The sequence below is a fragment of the Salvelinus alpinus genome, chromosome 10 (assembly GCF_045679555.1).
Source record: "Salvelinus alpinus chromosome 10, SLU_Salpinus.1, whole genome shotgun sequence".
In the NCBI taxonomy this organism is placed as follows: Eukaryota; Metazoa; Chordata; class Actinopteri; order Salmoniformes; family Salmonidae; genus Salvelinus; species Salvelinus alpinus.
In genome coordinates this window covers 12,560,355-12,585,601 of record NC_092095.1, presented here as the reverse complement: position 1 = coordinate 12,585,601, position 25,247 = coordinate 12,560,355, and positions in this window count along the sequence as shown.

Here is a 25,247-nt window from a genome sequence, read left to right as displayed (position 1 = left end):
AAAATACAAATCAGAGCTCATGCCTTTCATGTGACTTTTTTCAAATCATCATTAGAGTCACACCATGCATCCTTAGAATGTATTAAAAATCTAAACATATAGCCAGACATCTGTATCATAACTAAAGTTACATGAATACCTCCAAATTAAGCATACAGGAGTACCTGTTTCTTTGTTAACCGCTCAACACAGAATAGCTGCATGTGAGCACTCCCTCAACTTATTTGGAGAAAATATCCTTTCTATTTTATTCAGCTATGTTCATTTTATTCTTAATACTATAAATTAATATGAAATAATGCCATGGAATTATAAGCAAATCTTGTCTGCTAAATTAACTAATGTAGCCATAATGTAGGCACAGCCATATGGCATAGCCAGATTAGAGCCTAACATATGGACAACTCAGAGAATGCTATTCTACTACATTTTCTTCATATCATGTTCCTTTAGACCTGTCTAAAATAAATAATGTCTTTATTGTGATGTTGTAGGCTATATTACATGGCTTTATTAGACTTTAAAACATGTAAATGTTCCACAGGTCTGCGTTAGTGGCTTGTAGGCTACGTGTGGAAACCAGGAGACACTAAATGTATTTGTTAATTAACGGTCAATTACAGTGAGTCCGGCAGTTGACAAATCAAGTTTCATGACCGACACAACCCTAGGCCCATCCCAAGTGCTGATCACCTTGAGGTTATTTGCATCTGGAACCTTCCATCGTGAAACAAGGGATTAATGTTGTTGTTAGTAAACTGACTGTATGCAGAATAGTCCACAATGTCTGCAATGCTATATGTGAACTGAAAGACAATTACCATCAAGTTCCCTGATGCTTTCTGCCCAAACCAACTACAAGGTCGACTTCTATGAATATGGATACTTCTCTGGAGTCATTGGCTGTATAGAGGGATGTCATATTCCCATCAAGTGTCCCTCTACAGCAGATGCTGAGGTGTGCAGGAATCGTAAAAACTGGTTATTTGTAGATCTCCAACATTGTTACACGTTAGAAAGGTCTCATGTAATTGAAGCAAACAATAGCCATGGACTGGTCACAAAAAGGTTTTTAATGAACAAATGGAAATATCGGGACTCAACTCAGCATGAAGACCATTGGTACTGCTGCTGCTTCATGTTTCTGTCCTCCTCCTTCAAACTGTTGAGTGTGAAAAACCCAGCAGCGTTGCTGTTCTTGACACAAACCGGTGCGCCTGGCATCTACTACCAGGCCTCACTGTGTGGTGTCAAACAAAAAAACTAACATTTCAAAATTACTTGGATTTGTAAAAGTGGCCCAACAACAGTATCATACCTGAAGTTGTTTTAGCTTCCTTCTGTTTACTTTTTTAATTTGAGTTGAATTCATTACAAATGGAAGTCCAGGTGTTCTTTCATTATGGATGGTAGCCCAGGTGTTCTTTCATTACAGATGGTGGCCCAGGTGTTCTTTCATTGTGGATGGTAGCCCAGGTGCTCTTTCATTATGGATGGTAGCCCAGGTGCTCTTTCATTATGGATGGTAGCCCAGGTGCTCTTTCATTATGGATGGTAGCCCAGGTGTTCTTTCATTATGGATGGTAGCCCAGGCGTTCTTTCATTACAGATGGTGGCCCAGGTGCTCTTTCATTATGGATGGTAGCCCAGGTACTCTTTCATTATGGATGGTAGCCCAGGTGCTCTTTCATTATGGATGGTAGCCCAGGTGTTCTTTCATTATGGATGGTGGCCCAGGCGTTCTTTCATTACAGATGGTGGCCCAGGCATTCTTTCATTATGATTGGTAGCCCAGGTGTTCTTTCATTATGGATGGTAGCCCAGGTGTTCTTTCATTACAGATGGTGGCCCAGGTGCTCTTTCATTATGGATGGTAGCCCAGGTGCTCTTTCATTACAGATGGTGGCCCAGGTGCTCTTTCATTATGGATGGTAGCCCAGGTGTTCTTTCATTATGGATGGTAGCCCAGGTGTTCTTTCATTATGGATGGTGGCCCAGGCGTTCTTTCATTATGGATGGTGGCCCAGGCGTTCTTTCATTATGGATGGTAGCCCAGGTGCTCTTTCATTATGGATGGTAGCCCAGGTGTTCTTTCATTATGGATGGTAGCCCAGGCGTTCTTTCATTATGAATGGTAGCCCAGGCGTTCTTTCATTACAGATGGTGGCCCAGGTGTTCTTTCATTATGGATGGTAGCCCAGGCGTTCTTTCATTATGGATGGTGGCCCAGGCGTTCTTTCATTATGGATGGTGGCCCAGGCGTTTTTTCATTTTGGATGGTAGCCCAGGCATTCTTTCATTATGGATGGTAGCCCAGGTATTATTTTATTATGGATGGTGGTCCAGGCGTTCTTTCATTATGGATGGTAGCCCAGGTGTTCTTTCATTATGGATGGTAGCCCAGGCGATATTTCATTATGGATGGTAGCCCAGGCGTTCATTCATTATGGATGGTAGCCCAGGTGTTCTTTCATTATGGATGGTAGCCCAGGTGTTCTTTCATTACAGATGGTGGCCCAGGTGCTCTTTCATTATGGATGGTAGCCCAGGTGTTCTTTCATTATGGATGGTAGCCCAGGCATTCTTTCATTATGATTGGTAGCCCAGGTGTTCTTTCATTATGGATGGTGGCCCAGGTGTTCTTTCATTATGGATGGTGGCCCAGGCGTTCTTTCATTATGGATGGTGGCCCAGGCGTTCTTTCATTATGGATGGTAGCCCAGGTGCTCTTTCATTATGGATGGTAGCCCAGGTGTTCTTTCATTATGGATGGTAGCCCAGGCGTTCTTTCATTATGAATGGTAGCCCAGGCGTTCTTTCATTACAGATGGTGGCCCAGGTGTTCTTTCATTATGGATGGTAGCCCAGGCGTTCTTTCATTATGGATGGTGGCCCAGGCGTTCTTTCATTATGGATGGTGGCCCAGGCGTTCTTTCATTTTGGATGGTAGCCCAGGCATTCTTTCATTATGGATGGTGGTCCAGGCGTTCTTTCATTATGGATGGTAGCCCAGGTGTTCTTTCATTATGGATGGTAGCCCAGGCGTTATTTCATTATGGATGGTAGCCCAGGCGTTCATTCATTATGGATGTTGGCCCAGGCGTTCTTTAATTATGGATGGTAGCCCAAGCGTTCTTTAATTATGGATGGTAGCCCAAGCGTTCTTTCATTATGGATGGTGGTCCAGGCTTTCTTTCATTACAGATGGTGGCCCAGGTGTTCATTCTGTTGTTTTCTTTTGGTGAATCATAATGTTTGTTCTCCATAATTGGGTGGTTTGACAAAATTTGCTTCAAGAGGATTTTTTTCAAAGTAACCGAAATTCTTTGAACGTTTTGTTTTACCTCTGTCCATTGTTTGGTTTAGGTGACTGAGGTAACTCGCTCCAAATCCACACAATGCTTATGTATAAGTATCCCATCCCTGTTTTTTTGTGTGTACATTGTTAATCTAATAAGGCTTCATAAAGATGAACTGGTTAGTCTTTACTTACCTTAATACTCCCTAGTCTAGAACTAATTCTTAATTTTTTATCTGGATATATTTAATTTAAGTAGAATTAGTCTTGACTCTGTCCGGGAAACTGCCCCTATGAGAGTTAGAGGAGGGTAGTTTGAAGATTCCTTTTGTAAGAGGAAAAATAATATCTATAAGTCTAATTGTTGTTGCTTGTAGATATCATGGTACTTGTTTTACTGTTGCACATGAGTACAGGTTTAAGGACTTGTCTCTATTCCTCTCCAGAGAGAGAATAACTGGTTTGAGTTATTGGAGCTGACAGACCAAGCCATAGATGACCTTCCATAGCGCCAACACCTGCCTGTCGTCAAGGAATGCTCCTACTTGTATGAAATCCATTACTAACTCTATTCATTATAGTTTGGCAAGTCACCTCTCTGTAGATAAATACTGCTCATAACTCTAATGTATTAATTAACACATTGACTTATTGGTGGTTGTATCGTCAGCTGGACGTTTGAGCAGGCCAGTCCACTGCTTCAGACAGAGAGCCAGAAGATCTTATTGAAGCTCCTGTCCCGTCCCCTCCTCCCTGTCAAGACAGAGACCTACACCTGCCCTCTCAATGTAGTCAAGGTAACGTCAACCCTTTAGAGGACTGTCTGATATCGGTAATACTGTAACTCTGTCTGTAATGCTGATACTGGCAGGACACAATGTCATAACAGTACTAATGCTTTTGACCTTTTAACTCTTTATGTGAGGTCATCCGGTAAGCCTGTTGTTAACCTTTGACCACTCTAGGAGTGTCTGGGGGTTCAGAACATGGCCACGCCTGTGTCGTCAGTCTGTGGTGGGGTTCACTTCCTCCTTCACCCCAAATTCCTCTGCCAGATCAGCGCCTTCGTACTTCAGGACCCAGCTGGGGAGGGTGTGTGTGTGTGTGTGTGTGTGTGTGTGTGTGTGTGTGTGTGTGTGTGTGTGTGTGTGTGTGTGTGTGTGTGTGTGTGTGTGTGTGTGTGTGTGTGTGTGTGTGTGTGTGTGTGTGTGTGTGTGTGTGTGTGTGTGTGTGTGTGTGTGTGTGTGTATTCTGTAGATATGGTTCCAGATATACACTCAGTATACAAAACATTAGGAACACCTTCCCTCAGAACAGCCTCAATTCATCGAGCATGGACTATACACGGTGTCGAAAGCGTTCCACAGGGATGCTAGCCCATGTTGTGTCAAGTTGGCTGGATGTCCTTTGGGTGGTGGACCATTCTTGATACACATGGGAAACTGTTGAGCGTGAAAAACCCAGCAGCGTTGCTGTTCTTGACACAAACCGGTGCACTTGGCACCTACTACCATGCTGCGTTCAAAGGTATCTACATCTTTTGTCTTGCCAATTCACCCTCTGATTGGCACACATACACAATTCATGTCTCAAGGCTTAACAATGCTTCTCCTCCCCTTCATCTACACTCATTGAAGAGGATTTAACAAGTGACATCAACAATGGATCATAGCTTTCAGCTGGATTCACCTGGTCAGGCAGTCATGAAAATGTTTAGTATACTCACCCACTTTTAAATGGTCATTATTGTAAAACAAAATTTCTTCTAAATGGTTTATGTGGCTAAATAACGTCTAAATCGTCAATAAACAGTTGATCGGGTTGTGAAAGAGATGTGGGTTGATCTAAAGATGAACTCCAAGATATTCTGCTGTTCCTGCTGAAAGGCCCATTAACGATAACAGCCTCAACATGGGACAGGTTCAACCAGGCACTTTTAATCTGTACACACAAACACACACACACACACACACAAAGTCCACGATACGCTAAAGATAGCAAGCTCATAAAGTGGAATCAAAATGTAAGCTTTCATTTTAGTACTTCAGGGGGAAAAGGTCTTAGTGGAATTGTGTTTTTTATTTTCTAAACAATTTCTGCATTCTATTGCGGCACTGCCAAGCCATATTGTGTTCTCTGCTCATTTGCATATTCTGTGATATTGTTTTAAAAAATGAGCTTTTTATTAACCATTGGGGTTTGAACCAACAGAAATCCTAGACAATTGAACATGAATATGCATGCCATCTTGACAATGTCGTGCAGTTTGATGAAATTTGCCGAGGCCATTCATCTCTACTCCTGTCACGTCGATAGAAACACAGTGAAACATTCTCTAATCACAGTGAGTCATATTTATTTACTGTTGTGCTCAGACCTTACTGTGTGTGTTTAGTTTGTGTTTAGTTTGTGTTTAGTTTTTTTTTAACTATCCTTGTGGGTACCAGAAGTCCTCACAAGGATAGTAAAATAAGAACAATTCTGACAATTCTGATAAACCTAACCCCTAAACCTAATTTAGGGGTTACAATTAGGGTTAGGGTTAGAATTAAGGTTAGGGTTAGAAGTTAGAGTCAGTGGTAGGAGTCAGGGGTAGGTTTAGAGTCAGGGGTAGGTTTAGAGTCAGGGGTAGGTTTAGAGTCAGTGGTAGGAGTCAGGGGTAAGTTTAGAGTAAGGGGTAGGTTTAGAGTCAGGGGTAGGTTTAGAGTCAGGGGTAGGGGTAGGAGTCAGGGTTAGGAGTTAGGGCTTTGTGGTTAAGGTTACGAAATACAAAACAGTGTGTGTGTGTGTGTGTGTGTGTGTGTGTGTGTGTGTGTGTGTGTGTGTGTGTGTGTGTGTGTGTGTGTGTGTGTGTGTGTGTGTGTGTGTGTGTGTGTGTGTGTGTGTGTGTGTGTGTGTGTGTGTGTGTGTGTGTGTGTGTGTGTGTGTGTGTGTGTGTGTGTGTAGAGGTACGCAGGCACAGAGGATGCGCCGGGAAACTGTGTTCTGATGATAAGTGAGGTGAACCAGACTTACCATGTGTTTCCAAACCGAGAGCTGCACTACGACTACTCCTTACTAAACAGAGGGTGTGTGTGAGAGAGAAAGAGATAGATAAAAGGGTGAATTTGCCTGAGTGTGTGTCTGTATGTTTGAAGCTGTCGGCTGAATTTGACATTGACTCTCTCTGAGTGTTTAGGTATTCTGCTCTACGACACGGTGATGTCGATGGACATATTACCTCTGTCACTTTTGATCAACTCTGAGTCTCTGGCTGGGGGCTCTTTGTGATGGTTATGGAAGACAGCTGTCTGTCTGATGACGTATCAATATGTATATCCCCTCTCCACTGTGTATCAGGGTGTTGTGTGTGTGCATATAGCATGTATGTGTTGTATAGGAACGTCCTGTATATTTGACTGATCGGCAGACAGGCAGACAGGCAGACAGGCAGACAAGCAGACAAGCAGACAGGCAGACAGGCAGACAGGCAGACAGGCGGACACAGAACAGAAAAGACAGAGATTAAATGATTGATGTACGCAGCACCAACACCTTTTACCCCACGAGACCACCCCCGGAGGATCCTGTTTTAATGTGAAATGGCTATGGTTGATGTTTATGGTTAGGGAGAAGTGCAGTGAACAGTGCCACTTTTTAGGATGTCAATGTAAATGAATGTATTTATGGTTGTTTGTAATTTTGCCTTGTCTTTTAATCATTATGTGTTATTGTTTTTACCATCGAGAACCACTTTGGAAACAAGCGTTTTAATTAACACTTTCAAGTGATATCCTCTGGGTCCACATTGTACATTTTGTTGAATATGTCTGCTACCAAAAATAAATTAAATTGAAAAAAGTACAGTTGAAGTCGGAGTTTACATACACCTTAGCCAAATACATTTAAACTCAGTTTTTCACAATTCCTGACACTTAATCACAGTAAAAATTCCCTGTTTTAGGTCAATTAGGATCACCACATTATTTTAAGAACATGAAATGTCAGAATAATAGTAGAGAGAATTATTTATTTCAGCTTTTATTTATTTCATCACATTCACAGTCGGTCAGAAGTTTACATACACTCAATTAGTATTTGGTAGCATTTCCTTTAAATTGTTTAACTTGGATCAAACTTTTTGGGTAGCCTTCCACAAGCTTCCCACAATAAGTTGGGTGAATTTTGGCCCATTCCTCCAGACAGAGCTGGTGTAATTGAGTCAGGTTTTGTAGGCCTCCTTGCTCATACACGCTTTTTCAGTTCTGCCCACAATTTTTTATGGGATTGAGGTCAGGGCCTTGTGATGGCCACTCCAATACCTTGACTTTGTTGTCCTTAAGCCATTTTGCCACAACTTTGGAAGAATGCTTGGGGTCATTGTCCATTTGGAAGACACATTTGCGACCAAGCTTTAACTTCCTGACTGATGTCTTGAGATGTTGCTTCAATATATCCACATCATTTTCCTACCTCATGATGCCATCTATTTTATGAAGAGCACCAGTCCCTCCTGCAGCAAAGCACCCCCACAACATGATGCTGCCACCCCCGTGCTTCACGGTTGGGATGGTGTTCTTCGGCTTGCAAGCGTCCCTCTTTTTCCTCCAAACATAACGATGGTCATTATGGCCAAACAGTTCTATTTTTGTTTCATCAGACCAGAGGACATTTCTCCGAAAAGTACGATCATTGTCCCCATGTGCAGTTGCAAACCGTAGTCTGGCTTGTTTATGGCAGATTTGGAGCAGTGGCTTCTTCCTTGCTGAGCAGCCTTTCAGGTTATGTCGATATAGGACTCGTTTCACTGTGGATAATTTTTAACCTGTTTCCTCCAGCATCTTCACAAGGTCCTTTGCTGTTGTTCTGGGATTGATTTGCACTTTTCACACCAAAGTACGTTAATCTCTAGGAGACAGAACACGTCTCCTTCCTGAGCGGTATGACGGCTGCGTGGTCCCATGGTGTTTATACTTGCGTACTATTGTTTGTACAGATGAACGTGGTACCTTCAGGCGTTTGGAAATTGCTCCCAAGGATGAACCAGACTTGTGGAGGGCTGATTTCTTTTGATTTTCAAGCAAAGTTTGAAGGTAGGCCTTGAAATACATCCACAGGTACACCTCAAATTGACTAAAATTATGTCAATTAGCCTATCAGAAGCTTCTAAAGCCATGACATTTTCTTGAATTTTCCAAGCTGTTTAAAGGCAAAGTCAACTTAGTGTATGTAACTTCTGACCCACTGAAATTGTGATACAGTCAATTATAGGTGAATTAATCTGTCTGTAAACAATTGTTGGAAAAATTCCTTGTGTCATGCACAAAGTGATGTCCTAACCGACTTGCCAAAACTATAGTTTGTTAACAAGACATTTTTGGAGTTGTTGAAAAACAATTTTTAATGACTCCAATCTAAGTGTATGTAAACTTCCGACTTCAACTGTACCCAAGCAGGCCGACTAACCGGTGCCTGTATATAGCCTCGCTACTGTTATAGCCTCGCTACTGTTATTTTTCACTGTCTTTTAACTGTTGTGTTATTTCTTTACTTACCTATTGTTCACCTAACACCTTTTTTGCCCTGTTGGTTAGAGCCTGTAAGTAAGCATTTCACTGTAAGGTCTACACCTGTTGTATTCAGCACACGTGACAAATACACTTTGATTTGATTTATTATACATAGATAAAAAGTGAATGTCAGCTCACTGTTTTACTCCTGTCAGACGTGATATTTTAATAAAGCTTTGGTGATTAAGATTGATCTCTAAGCAGTCTCAGAACTCAAATCCCTTTATCAACAGTCTTAAATTCGTTGCGATTGCATTGGAGGCGAGGCTATGCTTGGTTTTTAATCAAATAAAACTAAATGGGGAAAAAACATTTGTTATTTATGTTTCTAAATACGAAGTATACAGGCAACTAAAGCACATTAGGCTAGGCTCTTGTTCCATGCGTTTATGGGCGGTGTGCGTCACGGCTGGATAGTCTTGGGTTTCCTCTGTCAAAATTCATGCCATAACCAATTGCGTTACCGCTAAAATCAGCTTTTGGTTGTTGTTAAATATCCCTATCAGCGCTGCCTGAAATTAGCACACCTCAAATATTTCCACACCGCTTATCTGTGCAAGCGAGCTGATATAAGACAGGTAAATTGCCGAACCTGGCGTTAAAGGCTGGAAAATGCCAGTGCAACAGTTTTTACATGACGAAATTGCTAACCAATGTGTGTTTTTAACCCTAGCGGCATCTTAACGCTAGCGGGAAATAGAGCCCATAATGATTACCAGTGATAGGCCTTTTGTTAATGTATCACAGAAACAGTAATGAACCCAGTTTAGAAGCGTCTCGGTGTAACATACAGTGACAATGTAAATGGCAACATGACGGTGACAGACCTCACAGATCATCATTCTTATGTGTGTGTGTGTGAGCGTGTGTGTGCGTGTGTGTGTGTGTGTGTGTGTGTGTGTGTGTGTGTGTGTGTGTGTGTGTGTGTGTGTGTGTGTGTGTGTGTGTGTGTGTGTGTGTGTGTGTGTGTGTGTGTGTGTGTGTGTGTGTGTGTGTGTGTGTGTGTGTGTGTGTGTGTGTGTGTGTGTGTGTGTGTGTGTGTGCGTGTTCACTGTGTGTGTATGCAAACCCCTCCCTGAGTCACGTCTGGCTGAGAAGGACCCCCCCCCTCCTCAGCACACTGCTCAGGGTTACATTCACAACACAACTCATTTCACAGCACAACACTATCACACTGCTCAGGGTTACGTTCACAACACAACTCATTTCACAGCACAACACTATCACACTGCTCAGGGTTACGTTCACAACACAACTCATTTCACAGCACAACACTATGACACTGCTCATGGTTACGTTCACAACACAACTCATTTAGTAACGTTTAAACAGTTTAACACTATCTCACTGAGCAGACGTTCACAGCACAACTCATTCACTCACACACAGCTTAACTCATTACGTTGCACAGCTGAGGGGTACGTTCACGTGACAACTCATTTAGTAACGTTTAAACAGTTTAACACTATCACACTGCCCTGGGATTCATTCACAACACAACTAATTCAATAAATGCATTAAGTTGTACAGTTTAGAGGTACAGTACGGTCACAGGACCTAAACGTTCACATTGGTAAACACATTGTGTTGTACCACTCAAAGGCCTTCACAGGGCAAAACAATCACACAGCTAAACCCTAACTGTAAATCAACTTACTGCTCCGATAATTGTTTACTAACACAGTCATAAAGTTGAGGGGTACGTTCACCACCACTAATCACTCAACGTGTTGTAATTGTTAGTTTACCCTGTTAGCTTCATTCCTTGTGTTGATGTGTCTGCGGCTCTTTGATGAGATTGCCACAACTCTTCTTCCCTCTCTCATCTCTTTCTTTGGCTGTTTTTCTTGTTAACTGAATTCATTAGTTTTCATTTGTACTTTATATTTTCTACAGAGCAAAGAGGTTGTTTAAATAATTTTATTGTTTTACCTAATCAGGTCAGAGAGAGCCAGCTCTGACGTGGCTCCCTCACCATTCTCACTCCCTGTGTCAGTCATACAAGGGTAATGCAGCACGCGTGTGTGTGTGTGCGTCTGTGTTTGTGTGTATGTGTGCCCTGTCTCATTGGTGCATTTGAATTACTTGAGTTTCTTGGCAGCATCTGTTTGTCTATTCCTGCAATAACCCTTCACCTATCACCATGAAACTATGAGAAAATACCGCCTGAATGAAATTACTAGTGCTGTCTTATAGTTGACAGAAGTTAGTGGTAATATCTTAGTTGACAGAGCCTGTGAAATTAGTGGTAATATCTTAGTTGACCGAGCCTGTGAAATTAGTGGTAATATCTTAGTTGACAGAGCCTGTGAAATTAGTGGTAATATCTTAGTTGACAGAGCCTGTGAAATTAGTGGTAATATCTTAGTTGACCGAGCCTGTGAAATTAGTGGTAATATCTTAGTTGACAGAGCCTGTGAAATTAGTGGTAATATCTTAGTTGACAGAGCCTGTGAAATTAGTGGTAATATCTTAGTTGACCGAGCCTGTGAAGTTAGTGGTAATATCTTAGTTGACCGAGCCTGTGAAGTTAGTGGTAATATCTTAGTTGACCGAGCCTGTGAAATTAGTGGTAATATCTTAGTTGACAGAGCCTGTGAAGTTAGTGATAATATCTTAGTTGACCGAGCCTGTGAAATTAGTGGTAATATCTTAGTTGACAGAGCCTGTGTCACCTTGTCTTAAATGAGGTAGCGAGAAACACAGTTCAACCTGTGATTGACAGAGGGCATGATTAAATGTGTGTGTGACTCTTGTTCGTTCCATACAGGAGACCAACTCAGTGCTGGACCTGCTGCTTGGTGCGGAGTTGCAGGCACACGCTGTGAGTCAGGGAGAGACAGAAACATGGCCCAGCTCAGCAAGACACTACAGAGAGAACTGACAGGCTTCCTCAACACTTTACTGCACCGCCTCACACACACACCAACGACAGGTATTGTAACTACACACGCACACATACTGGCTGTCTCTCGAACGGGTACCGTCTGCTATTGCCAGACCCCGTAGCGCTGTGCCTCTGCTGCTTATCTGGGAGAGTATGAAGTCATTTGTATGCAAACCATGTTTCCTATTGCTTGTGAAAACTGCCTGTAGGCAGTTACGCGTACACCCACCCACACACACACACACACACACACACATACACCCACACACACAAACACATACACACACATACACACACACACACATACACACACACACACACACACACACACACACACACACACACACACATACACCCACACACACACACAAACACACACACACACACACACACACACACACACACACACACACACACACACACACACACACACACACACACACACACACACACACACACACACACACACACACACACACACACACACACACACACACACACACACACACACACACACACACACACACACCAAAATAGATCCACAAGTATGACTAAGATAAACAGAAAATACTAAAGCATCTCATCAAACTGGGTTGTCGTCTATAGAGTATATGACTCATCAAACTGTGTTGTTGTCTATAGAGTATATGACTCATCAAACTGTGTTGTTGTCTATGACTCATCAAACTGGGTTGTTGTCTATAGAGTATATGACTCATCAAACTGAGTTGTTGTCTATAGAGTATATGACTCATCAAACTGAGTTGTTGTCTATAGTGTCTATGACTCATCAAACTGGGTTGTTGTCTATAGAGTATATGACTCATCAAACTGTGTTGTTGTCTATAGAGTATATGACTCATCAAACTGTGTTGTTGTCTATAGAGTATATGACTCATCAAACTGTGTTGTTGTCTATAGAGTATATGACTCATCAAACTGTTGTCTATAGTGTATATGACTCATCAAACTGTGTTGTTGTCTATAGAGTATATGACTCATCAAACTGTTGTCTATAGTGTATATGACTCATCAAACTGTGTTGTTGTCTATAGAGTATATGACTCATCAAACTGTGTTGTTGTCTATAGAGTATATGACTCATCAAACTGTTGTCTATAGTGTATATGACTCATCAAACTGTGTTGTTGTCTATAGAGTATATGACTCATCAAACTGAGTTGTTGTCTATGACTCATCAAACTGGGTTGTTGTCTATGACTCATCAAACTGAGTTGTTGTCTATAGAGTATATGACTCATCAAACTGAGTTGTTGTCTGTAGAGTATATGACTCATCAAACTGGGTTGTTGTCTATAGAGTATATGACTCATCAAACTGGGTTGTTGTCTATAGAGTATATGACTCATCAAACTGAGTTGTTGTCTGCAGTGTCTATGACTCATCAAACTGGGCTGTTGTCTATGACTCATCAAACTGAGCTGTTCATGACTGATGCTTTAAGTGTTCTGTACAGAACCAGCTCATCCTGGTGTGGTGAGCTATACTGCTAATATAACACCGTGTAGTTAAAATCCTGTACAGATCTCTCCTCCCTCAGTCAGAAATGCCTAGGTACATTGCAGCAACACCAATGACTTTTCACCACTAGACAGCTGCTTCCAACGGTTGTATACATCTCCTTGATGTGAACCTGAATATAGATGGTAATATTTCTGGACTTTTTCCTTGATGTTAACCTGATTGTAGATGGTAATATTTCTGGACTTTTTCCTTGATGTTAACCTGATTATAGATGGTAATATTTCTGGACTTTTTCCTTGATGTTAACCTGATTATAGATGGTAATATTTCTGGACTTTTTCCTTGATGTTAACCTGATTGTAGATGGTAATATTTCTGGACTTTTTCCTTGATGTTAACCTGATTGTAGATGGTAATATTTCTGGACTTTTTCCTTGATGTTAACCTGATTATAGATGGTAATATTTCTGGACTTTTTCCTTGATGTTAAGCTGAATATAGATGGTAATATTTCTGGACTTTTTCCTTGATGTTAACCTGATTGTAGATGGTAATATTTCTGGACTTTTTCCTTGATGTTAACCTGATTGTAGATGGTAATATTTCTGGACTTTTTCCTTGATGTTAACCTGATTATAGATGGTAATATTTCTGGACTTTTTCCTTGATGTTAACCTGATTGTAGATGGTAATATTTCTGGACTTTTTCCTTGATGTTAACCTGATTGTAGATGGTAATATTTCTGGACTTTTTCCTTGATGTTAACCTGATTATAGATGGTAATATTTCTGGACTTTTTCCTTGATGTTAACCTGATTGTAGATGGTAATATTTCTGGACTTTTTCCTTGATGTTAACCTGATTGTAAATGGTAATATTTCTGGACTTTTTCCTTGATGTTAACCTGATTGTAGATGGTAATATTTCTGGACTTTTTCCTTGATGTTAACCTGATTATAGATGGTAATATTTCTGGACTTTTTCCTTGATGTTAACCTGATTGTAGATGGTAATATTTCTGGACTTTTTCCTTGATGTTAACCTGATTATAGATGGTAATATTTCTGGACTTTTTCCTTGATGTTAACCTGATTGTAGATGGTAATATTTCTGGACTTTTTCCTTGATGTTAACCTGATTGTAGATGGTAATATTTCTGGACTTTTTCCTTGATGTTAACCTGATTGTAGATGGTAATATTTCTGGACTTTTTCCTTGATGTTAACCTGATTGTAGATGGTAATATTTCTGGACTTTTTCCTTGATGTTAACCTGATTGTAGATGGTAATATTTCTGGACTTTTTCCTTGATGTTAACCTGATTGTAGATGGTAATATTTCTGGACTTTTTCCTTGATGTTAACCTGATTGTAGATGGTAATATTTCTGGACTTTTTCCTTGATGTTAACCTGATTATAGATGGTAATATTTCTGGACTTTTTCCTTGATGTTAACCTGATTGTAGATGGTAATATTTCTGGACTTTTTCCTTGATGTTAACCTGATTGTAGATGGTAATATTTCTGGACTTTTTCCTTGATGTTAACCTGGATATAGATGGTAATAATGCTGGACCTTTTCCTTGATGATAACCTGATTAAAGATGTTCATAGTTGCTCCTGTCCACCTTCCTCATTCTCACACACTCTCTCTCCCTCACTCTTATTTTCTCTGTTTTCCCTCCTACTCCTCTCTCTTCCTCTTACTCTTCCCTCTTTCTCCTCCTCCCTCCCTCCCTGCGTCTCTTCTCTCTCCTACCCTCCAGGTTATGCTTGGTGTTGGCAGGGCTCTTTGAAAGCCAGCTGGCGGTGCGGTTGCCCCAGTACCTGCTGGTGTGTGCAGGTGCCCACACTTCTATGGCCTCCCCAGCCTAGAAAGAACTCTGCTGGGCATGGTCAGCCTCGCGGCCCATCCCGGCTGGAGCTCACACTGGCATGGAGCCCCAGTCTCTCTGCACCCAGCAGACTGATGGGGGTGTGTGTTCTCCCCAAAGCTCTCTCCTTGCAGTTTGGGCCAGATGGAGTCTGCGGCCTCCAGAAATGAGTCTAAGTACAAAAAATACCTGCGGAATTAATTAGATGTATTGAATTATCAGCCCTCTAGAAATTATGAGGGATAAAATACCTGTGGAATTAATTAGATGTTTTGAATTATCAGCCCTCTGGAAATTATGAGGGATAAAATACCTGTGGAATTAAATAGATGTTTTGAATTATCAGCCCCCTAGAAATTATGAGGGATAAAATACCTGTGGAATTAATTAAATGTTTTGAATTATCAGCCCTCTATAAATACCTGTGGAATTAATTAGATGTTTTGAATGATCAGCCCTCTGGAAATTATGACGGATAAAATACCTGTGGAATTAAATAGATGTTTTGAATTATCAGCCCCCTAGAAATTATGAGGGATAAAATCCCTGTGGAATTAATTAAATGTTTTGAATTATCAGCCCTCTATAAATACCTGTGGAATTAATTAGATGTTTTGAATGATCAGCCCTCTGGAAATTATGACGGATAAAATACCTGTGGAATTAATTAAATCAAACCAAAATCTCCTACTAAACATGAATAAATGCAGTTGGTTATTGATTTAATAATATGTAGACAACAACATGGTAAGATGTCCTCCCAGCTGGTTCCATCTGGTTCCACCTGGTTCCATCTGGTTCCATCTGTTTCTAGCCATAGCCAACAGCAGAGTACGGTTTTGTTCAGCTAAGCAAAGTAGTGCTCAGTGTAGCTTAGTTCAGCATGAGAAAACAGAGCACAGCAAACCTAGTCTGGCATAGCCTGGGACAGTCTGGAGAAACAGCACCTCTCACACTAGGATATACCTTGCATTTCTCCAGTACAACCTAACTTAATACAGAAGAGTACGGTCTGGCCTTAAGGCCATGGACTCTCATAATCTCCACCAGGCACAGCTAGAAGAGGACTGGCCACCCGCTCAGAGCCTGGTTTCTCTCTAGGTTTTTTCCTAGGATCTTGTCTTTCGAGGTTTTTTTACTAGCCACCGTGCTTCTGTGTTGCTTGCTGTTTGGGGTTTTAGGCTGGGTTTCTGTATAGAACTTTGTGACATCTGCTGATGTGAAAAGAGCTTTATAAAATAAATGGGATTGATTGATGAGCCCAAGCTTTGGCCTCTCACCCCCTGTCTCCCTCACCCCTCACCTGTGTCTCCCCTACCCCTCACCTGTGTCTCCCCCACCACCCACCGTTGACTCCCCCACCCCTCACCCTGTCTCCCCCATCCCTCACCCTGTCTCCCCCATCCCTCACCCTGTCTCTCCCATCCCTCACCCTGTCTCTCCCATTCCTTACCCTGTCTCTCCCATCCCTCACCCTGTCTCTCCCATCCCTCACCATGTCTCTCCCATCCCTCACCCTGTCTCTCCCATCCTTCTCCCTGTTTCTCCCATCCCTCTCTCATCTCTCTCCCATCTCTCTCCCATCCCTCACCCTGTCTTTCCCATCCCTCACCTTAATTGGGGAGGATGGGCTCGTGGTAATGGCTGGAGCGGAATAGTTTGAATTGTATCAACTACAACAAACACATGGTTTCCATATGGTTGATGCCATTCCATTTCCTCCGCTCCATACATTATTATGAGCTGTCTTCCCCTCAGCAGCCTCCACTGGTTTCATCACTGGCCTCAGTGCCCTGCACCCTTCCAGTCCCTAGCAGGTTTAGAGTCATAAGGAAAATTGGAATGCCTGACTCCTTTCTGAATTAACTGAATTAGTTATTAAAATGAAATTGTATTTGTCCCGTGCTTCGTAAACAACAGTTGTAGACTAACAGTGAAATGCTTACTTATGGGCCTTTCCCAACAATGCAGAAAGAAAGAAAATAGAGAAATAATAGAAAAGTAAAATATGTAATAATACAAGTACTAATGAATACAGAATGAGTAGAGTCGATGTGCAGGGGTACGAGGTAATAACTTGGCTATAAACACGGGGTACCAGTAGAGTTAATGTGCAGGGGTACGAGGTAATAACTTGGCTATAAACACGGGGTACCAGTAGAGTTAATGTGCAGGGTACGAGGTAATAACTTGGCTATAAACACGGGGTACCAGTAGAGTTAATGTGCAGGGGTACGAGGTAATAACTTGGCTATAAACACGGGGTACCAGTAGAGTTGATGTGCAGGGGTACGAGGTAATAACTTGGCTATAAACACGGGGTACCAGTAGAGTTAATGTGCAGGGGTACGAGGTAATAACTTGGCTATAAACACGGAGTACCAGTAGAGTTAATGTGCAGGGTACGAGGTAATAACTTGGCTATAAACACGGGGTACCAGTAGAGTTAATGTGCAGGGGTACGAGGTAATAACTTGGCTATAAACACGGGGTACCAGTAGAGTTAATGTGCAGGGGTACGAGGTAATAACTTGGCTATATACACAGGGTACCAGTAGAGTTGATGTGCAGGGGTACGAGGTAATAACTTGGCTATAAATACAGGGTACCAGTAGAGTTAATGTGCAGGGGTACGAGGTAATAACTTGGCTATATACACAGGGTACCAGTAGAGTTGATGTGCAGGGGTACGAGGTAATAACTTGGCTATAAATACAGGGTACCAGTAGAGTTAATGTGCAGGGGTACGAGGTAATAACTTGGCTATATACACGGGGTACCAGTAGAGTTGATGTGCAGGGGTACGAGGTAATAACTTGGCTATATACACTGGGTACCAGTACTGAGTAACAATAACTAGGCTATATACACAGGATACTATAACTGAGTCAATGATAACTTGCCTATATACACGGGGTACCAGTACTGAGTTGATGTGCAGGGGTACAAGGTAATTGAGGTAGATATGTACATATAATTAGGAATAAAGTGACATATGGTCAACAGTAACAGCAGCGTGTGTGATGAGTCAAAAACATTAGTGCAAAAAGGGTCAAATCAGGTAGCTATTTGGTTAACTATTTATCAGTCTAATAGCTTGGGAGTAGAAGCTGTTCAGGGTCATGTTGGTTCGGAATCCACGTCTCTGAATAGGTTTCATATTGGGAATAATATTGACCCTTGTTGTCATCCTCCAGGTGATCTCGTCGTTCTACGTAACTTTATGTCCTTTATGGGGAAAGGAGTCGTCAAGAACACTGTCATCTGTCTGCTTCACCTGTCCCACCAGATGATGGCCCAGATCAGGTCAGCAACCCAGCCAGAATAGCACTGATTGCATTTCTACACTACAGGTTTTTCATTGTGAAATGTAGTAGAGATATATGAGGAAATAAGTTTAGTGTGTGTGCCTTGCTTGGACATTTTTCTCATTTTTGTTGTGCATCAGTCTGGATATCTGGAGGTATGTGTATTTGCAGTGGTGTAAAGTAATTAAGTAAAAAATAATTTAAAGTACTACTTAAGTAGTTTTTGGGGGCATCTGTACTTTACTTTACTATTTATATTTTTGACAACTTTTACTTCACTACATTCCTAAAGTAAATAATGTACTTTTTACTCCATTCCCTGATACCCAAAAGTACTCGTTACATTTTGAATGTTTAATAGGACAGGAAAATGGTCAAATTCAGGCACTAATGAAAGAGAACATCTCTGGTCATCCTTGCTGCCTCTGATCTGGTGGACTCACTAAACACAAATGCTTGCTGCCTCTGATCTGGTGGACTCACTAAACACAAATGCTTGCTGCCTCTGATCTGGCGGACTCACTAAACACAAATGCTTGCTGCCTCTGATCTGGCGGACTCACTAAACACAAATGCTTGCTGCCTCTGATCTGGCGGACTCACTAAACACAAATGCTTTGTTTGTAAATGATGTATGAGTATCCGTAAATAAATAAAAAACAATAGAATTGTTGGATGATTTGCTTCATGTAAGGATTTAAAAAAATGATTTGTACCTTTACTTTTGATACTTAAGTATATTTTAGCAAATGCATTTACTTTTGATACTTAGGTACTTTTAGACTTTTACTCAAGTAGTATTTTACTGGGTGACTCACTTTTACTTGAGTCATTTTCTATTAATGTATCTTTACTTTTAATCAAGTATGAGAATTTAGTACTTTTTCCACCACTGTGTATTTGTGTTAATCTAGTCCAGAACTTCATTTCCCAGTGGTCTTTGGGTCAGGAGGCGGTGTCTGATGAGCCCAGTGAGTTACAGCTGGGTCCAGCCTGGCTCATGCCGCTTTGTGTGAACAGAGACCCGTTGTCACGTTCTGACCTTGGTTCCTTTTTTATGTCTTTGTGTTAGGTTGGTCAGGGCGTAAGTTGGGGTGGGTAGTCTATGTTCTTTTTTCTATGTTGTTATATTTCTGTGTTTGGCCTGGTATGGTTCTCAATCAGAGGCAGCTGTCGATCATTGTCTCTGATTGAGAATCATACTTAGGTAGCCTGTTTTCCCCATTTTGGTTGTGGGTGTTTATTTTCTGTGTAGTGTCTGTTCACCTTGCAGAACTGTTTCGTTTTCTCCTCGTTGTTATTTTGTGTAGTGTTCAGTTTTCAATTAAATTATGACGAACACTTACTACGCTGCATTTTGGTCCTCTTCTCCTTCACCAGACGAGAATCGTTACACCCGTAGATAACACACACACATGACGCACACACACAATATCAGAACAAGCAAGAAAATGAAAATGGGGAAAGCGAGAGTAAGAAGTAAAAGTTATTATTTCATGGACAGAGTTTGTCAAATGCTGACTGGAATAGCGGAGAGACATTCAGTCAAAAGTTCATATTGCTTTTCTCTGCTCCAAAGTTTCTTATTAAACTTCTTTCTGGACTCGACATTCTCAGGGACACCATGAACTATAACTCGTGTGCTTGAGATCACAAGAACTGACAATGAAAAGCAAATGGCAGTTTCTTTCTCTCGTTCCTTCTCTCTCTCTCTCTCTCTCTCTCTCTCTCTCTCTCTCTCTCTCTCTCTCTCTCTCTCTCTCTCTCTCTCTCTCTCTCTCTCTCTCTCTCTCTCTCTCTCTCGCTCTCTCTCTCTCTGTCTCTCTCTCTCTCTCTCTGACTCTAGCTCTCTCTGTCTCTCTCTCTGTCTCTCTCTCTCTCTCTCTCTCTCTCTCTCTCTCTCTCTCTCTCTCTCTCTCTCTCTCTCTAGCTCTAGCTCTAGCTCTGTCTCTCTCTCTCTCTCTAGCTCTCTCTCTAGCTCTAGTTCTCTCTAGCTCTAGCTCTCTCGTTTTTCATCTCTCTCTAATTGTGACAGAACATTACCATGTTTCCTCCTCTCTCTCTCTCTCTCTCTCTCTCTCTCTCTCTCTCTCTCTCTCTCTCTCTCTCTCTCTCTCTCTCTCTCTCTCTCTCTCTCTCTCTCTCTCTCTCTCTCTCTCTCTCTCTCTCTCTCTCTCTCTCTCTCTCTCTCTCTCTCTCTCTCTCTCTCGCTCTCGCTCTCGCTCTCGCTCTAGCTCTCTCCGTCTCTATAATTGAATGTGAAAAAGTCCCTTGACAAGCAGGATCTTTCTCTACGTTGATCACAGCAAATGTCAGGGTGACAGTGCAAATAGCAGGAATGTCAAGCAAGTATAATCTATTTACTGTCATACTCACACCCTCTGCTCTCTTTGGCCCTATTCCCATAACGAGATAGGAGAGTCTGAGGAGCGGGGTGGCAAAAGAAAATCCTACTTTTCAATTCACGTTACATCCTTGCCTTAGCTTTCCTTGTGGCTCGCAACGCGACATTCTTGGTCCACAGCTCAAATTGACCGTAAATATCATAGTAGCCGCTAGCCAGTAAGCACAAACTATTCAACAATGACATAAACGTTTCTTCTTAAACATATTAGACTATTGAATAATTCAACCAAACCATATTACACTCTTGAAAAATGCAACAATTCTCAAGCATGTATATGCAGACAAGTAAATGGTTTATTTGTCGTCTGTAGGCTACATTCATTACATTTTAGACAAAAGCACAGAGTTAATTGTTACAACAGCATTTCTTCATCAGGTAACATTGTCCTATCAGAAATTAGCGTTAACCCTCTCACATGAATATAAAGTACAGTAGGACTTACAACATTACAACAAACCAGTCTTCATTTTATTCAGTATCATGCAAATCATTGCAAGTGGTAACAGCTAAATGGTACTGAAAACAAATTAAGTGAATTTACCTCGACGAGATGTTTTATATGGAAGTTCATACCCACCACCACCACCACCACCACCACCACCACCACCACCACCACCACCACCACCACCACCCAATAAAACCGAATGATTGTCAACGTGCACAATTAGTCTGTGCTTCAGTCTGATACTGATAATAACCACAGCTGCAGGAAGCCTAGAGAAGCCCACTGATAACAACCACAGCTGCAGGAAGCCTAGAGCAGCCTACTGATAACAACCACAGCTGCAGGAAGCCTAGAGCAGCCTACTGATGACAACCACAGCGGCAGGAAGCCTAGAGAAGCCTACTGATAACAACCACAGCTGCAGGAAGCCTAGAGACGCCTACTGATAACAACCACAGCTGCAGGAAGCCTAGAGACGCCTACTGATAACAACCACAGCTGCAGGAAGCCTAGAGACGCCTACTGATAACAACCACAGCTGCAGGAAGCCTAGAGACGCCCACTGATAACAACCACAGCTGCAGGAAGCCTAGAGAAGCCTACTGATAACAACCACAGCTGCAGGAAGCCTAGAGAAGCCCACTGATAACAACCATAGCTGCAGGAAGCCTAGAGACGCCTACTGATAACAACCACAGCTGCAGGAAGCCTAGAGAAGCCCACTAATAACAACCACAGCTGTAGGAAGCCTATAGAGAAGCCTATTGATAACAACCACAGCTGCAGGTATCCCATCTGGGCGAGGGGAAACGTAACGTCATGTTTTCATAAATAGGCCCATATATTTGTGTTCTGAGAAAATTTGAACGTAATAAAATGTGGTTTATACTCACACTTCGACTGGTTAGACTTCCCAGGCCTTTTCAATCCAATTATTGACTGGAATGAATCAATCAACACAATAGTGATGACATACTGGACCAAAGGAACACCTAATGATATTCATTGACTACAGATCAGCATTCAACACCATAGTGTCCTCAAAGCTCATCACTAAGCTAGGGACCCTGGGACTAAACACTTCTCTCTGCAACTGGATCCTGGACTTCCTGACGGGCCGCCCCCTGTTGGTAAGGGTAGGTAACAACACATCCGCCACGGTGATCCTCAACACAGGGACCCCTCAGGGGTGTGTGTTCAGTCAAATCAAATCAAATGTATTTATATAGCCCCTCTTACATCAGCTGATATCTCAAAGTGCTGTACAGAAACCCAGCCTAAAACCCCAAACAGCAAGCAATGCAGGTGTAGAAGCACGGTGGTTAGGAAAAACTCCCTAGAAAGGCCAAAACCTAGGAAGAAACTTAGAGAGGAACCAGGCTATGAGGGGTGGCAAGTCCTCTTCTGTCTGTGCCGGGTGGAGATTATAACAGAACATGGCCAAGATGTTCAAATGTTCATAAATGACCAGCATGGTCAAATAATAATAATCACAGTAGTTGTCGAGGGTGCAGCAAGTCAGCACCTCAGGAGTAAATGTCAGTTGGCTTTTCATAGCCGATCATTAAGAGTATCTCTACCGCTCCTGCGGTCTCTAGAGAGTTGAAAACAGCAGGTCTGGGACAGGTAGCACGTTCGGTGAACAGGTCAGGGTTCCATAGCCGCAGGCAGAACAGTTGAAACTGGAGCAGCAGCACGGCCAGGTGGACTGGGGACAGCAAGGAGTCATCATACCAGGTAGTCCTGAGGCATGGTCCTAGGGCTCAGATCCTCCGAGAGAGAGAAAGAAAGAGAGAATTAGAGAGAGCATACTTCAATTCACACAGGACAGAAGTACTCCAGATATAACAAACTGACCCTAGCCCCCCGACACATAAACTACTGCAGCATAAATACTGGAGGCTGAGACAGGAGGGGTCAGGAGACACTGTGGCCCCATCCAATGATACCCCCGGACAGGGCCAAACAGGAAGGATATAACCCCACCCACTTTACCAAAGCACAGCCCCCACACCACTAGAGGGATATCTTCAACCACCAACTTACCATCCTAAGAAAAGGCCGAGTATAGCCCACAAAGATCTCCGCCACGGCACAACCCAAGGGGGTCAACCCACGGCACAACCCAAGGGGGTCAACCCACTCAAGTGACACACCCCTCCTAGGGACAGCATGAAAGAGCACCAGTAAGCCAGTGACTCAGCCCCTGTAATAGGGTTAGAGGCAGAGAATCCCAGTGGAGAGAGGGGAACCGGCCAGGCAGAGACAGCAAGGGCGGTTCGTTGCTCCAGAGCCTTTCCGTTCACCTTCACACTCCTGTGCCAGACTACACTCAATCATATGACCCACTGAAGAGATGAGTCTTCAGAAAATACTTAAAGGTTGAGACGGAGTCTGCGTCTCTCACATGGGTAGGCAGACCATTCCATAAAAATGGAGCTCTATAGGAGAAAGCCCTGCCTCCAGCTGTTTGCTTAGATATTCTAGGGACAATTAGGAGGCCTGCGTCTTGAGACCGTACCGTACGTGTAGGTATGTACGGCAAGACCAAATCGGAAAGATCGGTAGGAGCAAGCCCATGTAATGCTTTGTAGGTTAGCAGTAAAACCTTGAAATCAGCACTTGCCTTAACAGGAAGCCAGTGTAGGGAGGCTAGCACTGGAGTAATATGATCAAATTTTGGGGTTCTAGTCAGGATTCTAGCAGCCGTATTTAGCACTAACTGAAGTTTATTTAGTGCTTTATCCGGGTAGCCGGAAAGTAGAGCATTGCAGTAGTCTAACCTAGAAGTAACAAAAGCATGGAATAATTTTTCTGCATCATTTTTGGACAGAAAGTTTCTGATTTTTGCAAAGTTACGTAGATGGAAAAAAGCTGTCCTTGAAACAGTCTTGATATGTTTGTCAAAAGAGAGATTAGGGGCCAGAGTAACGCCGAGGTCCTTCACATTTTTATTTGAGATGACTTTACAACCATCAAGATTAATTGTCAGATTCAACAGAAGATCTCTTTGTTTCTTGGGACCTAGAACAAGCATCTCTGTTTTGTCTGAGTTTAAAAGTAGAACGTTTGCAGCCATCCACTTCCTTATGTCTGAAACACATGCTTCTAGCGAGGGCAATTTTGGGGTTTCACCATGTTTCATTGAAATGTACAGCTGTGTGTCATCCGCATAGCAGTGAAAGTTAACATTATGTTTTCGAATGACATCCCCCAAGAGGTAAAATATATAGTGAAAACAATAGTGGTCCTAAAACGGAACCTTGAGGAACACCGAAATTTACAGTTGATTTTTCAGAGGACAAACCATTCACAGAGACAAACTGATATCTTTCCGACAGATAAGATCTAAACCAGGCCAGAACTTGTCTGTGTAGACCAGTTTGGGTTTCCAATCTCTCCAAAATAATGTGGTGATCGATGGTATTAAAAGGTAGCACTAAGGTCTAGGAGCACGAGGACAGATGGAGAGCCTCGGTCTGACGCCATTAAAAGGTAATTTACCACCTTCACAAGTGCAGTCTCAGTGCTATGATGGGGTCTAAAACCAGACTGAATCATTTCGTATACATTGTTTGTCTTCAGGAAGGCAGTGAGTTGCTTAGCAACAGCTTTTTCAAAAAAAATTGAGAGGAATGGAAGATTCGATATAGGCCGATAGTTTTTATATTTTCTGGTTCAAGGTTTGGCTTTTTCAAGAGAGGCTTTATTACTGCCACTTTTAGTGAGTTTGGTACACATCCCACATGAAGGATAGAGAGCCGTTTTGTATTATGTTCAACTGTCAGAGTCTATCTAGAATATAGCGAAGGAGTCAGGCGCAGGACACAGGTAAGAGTAAAAAACACTGTATTTACTCAATACAAGAGCGTAACAAAAATCCCGTATAAAAACAAGGACAAAACAGGACATCGAACTCCAACACACGAAAGACAATTACGCACAAAACAGAAAGGGAAACCAGAGGGTTAAATAAGGAACATAATTATAAGA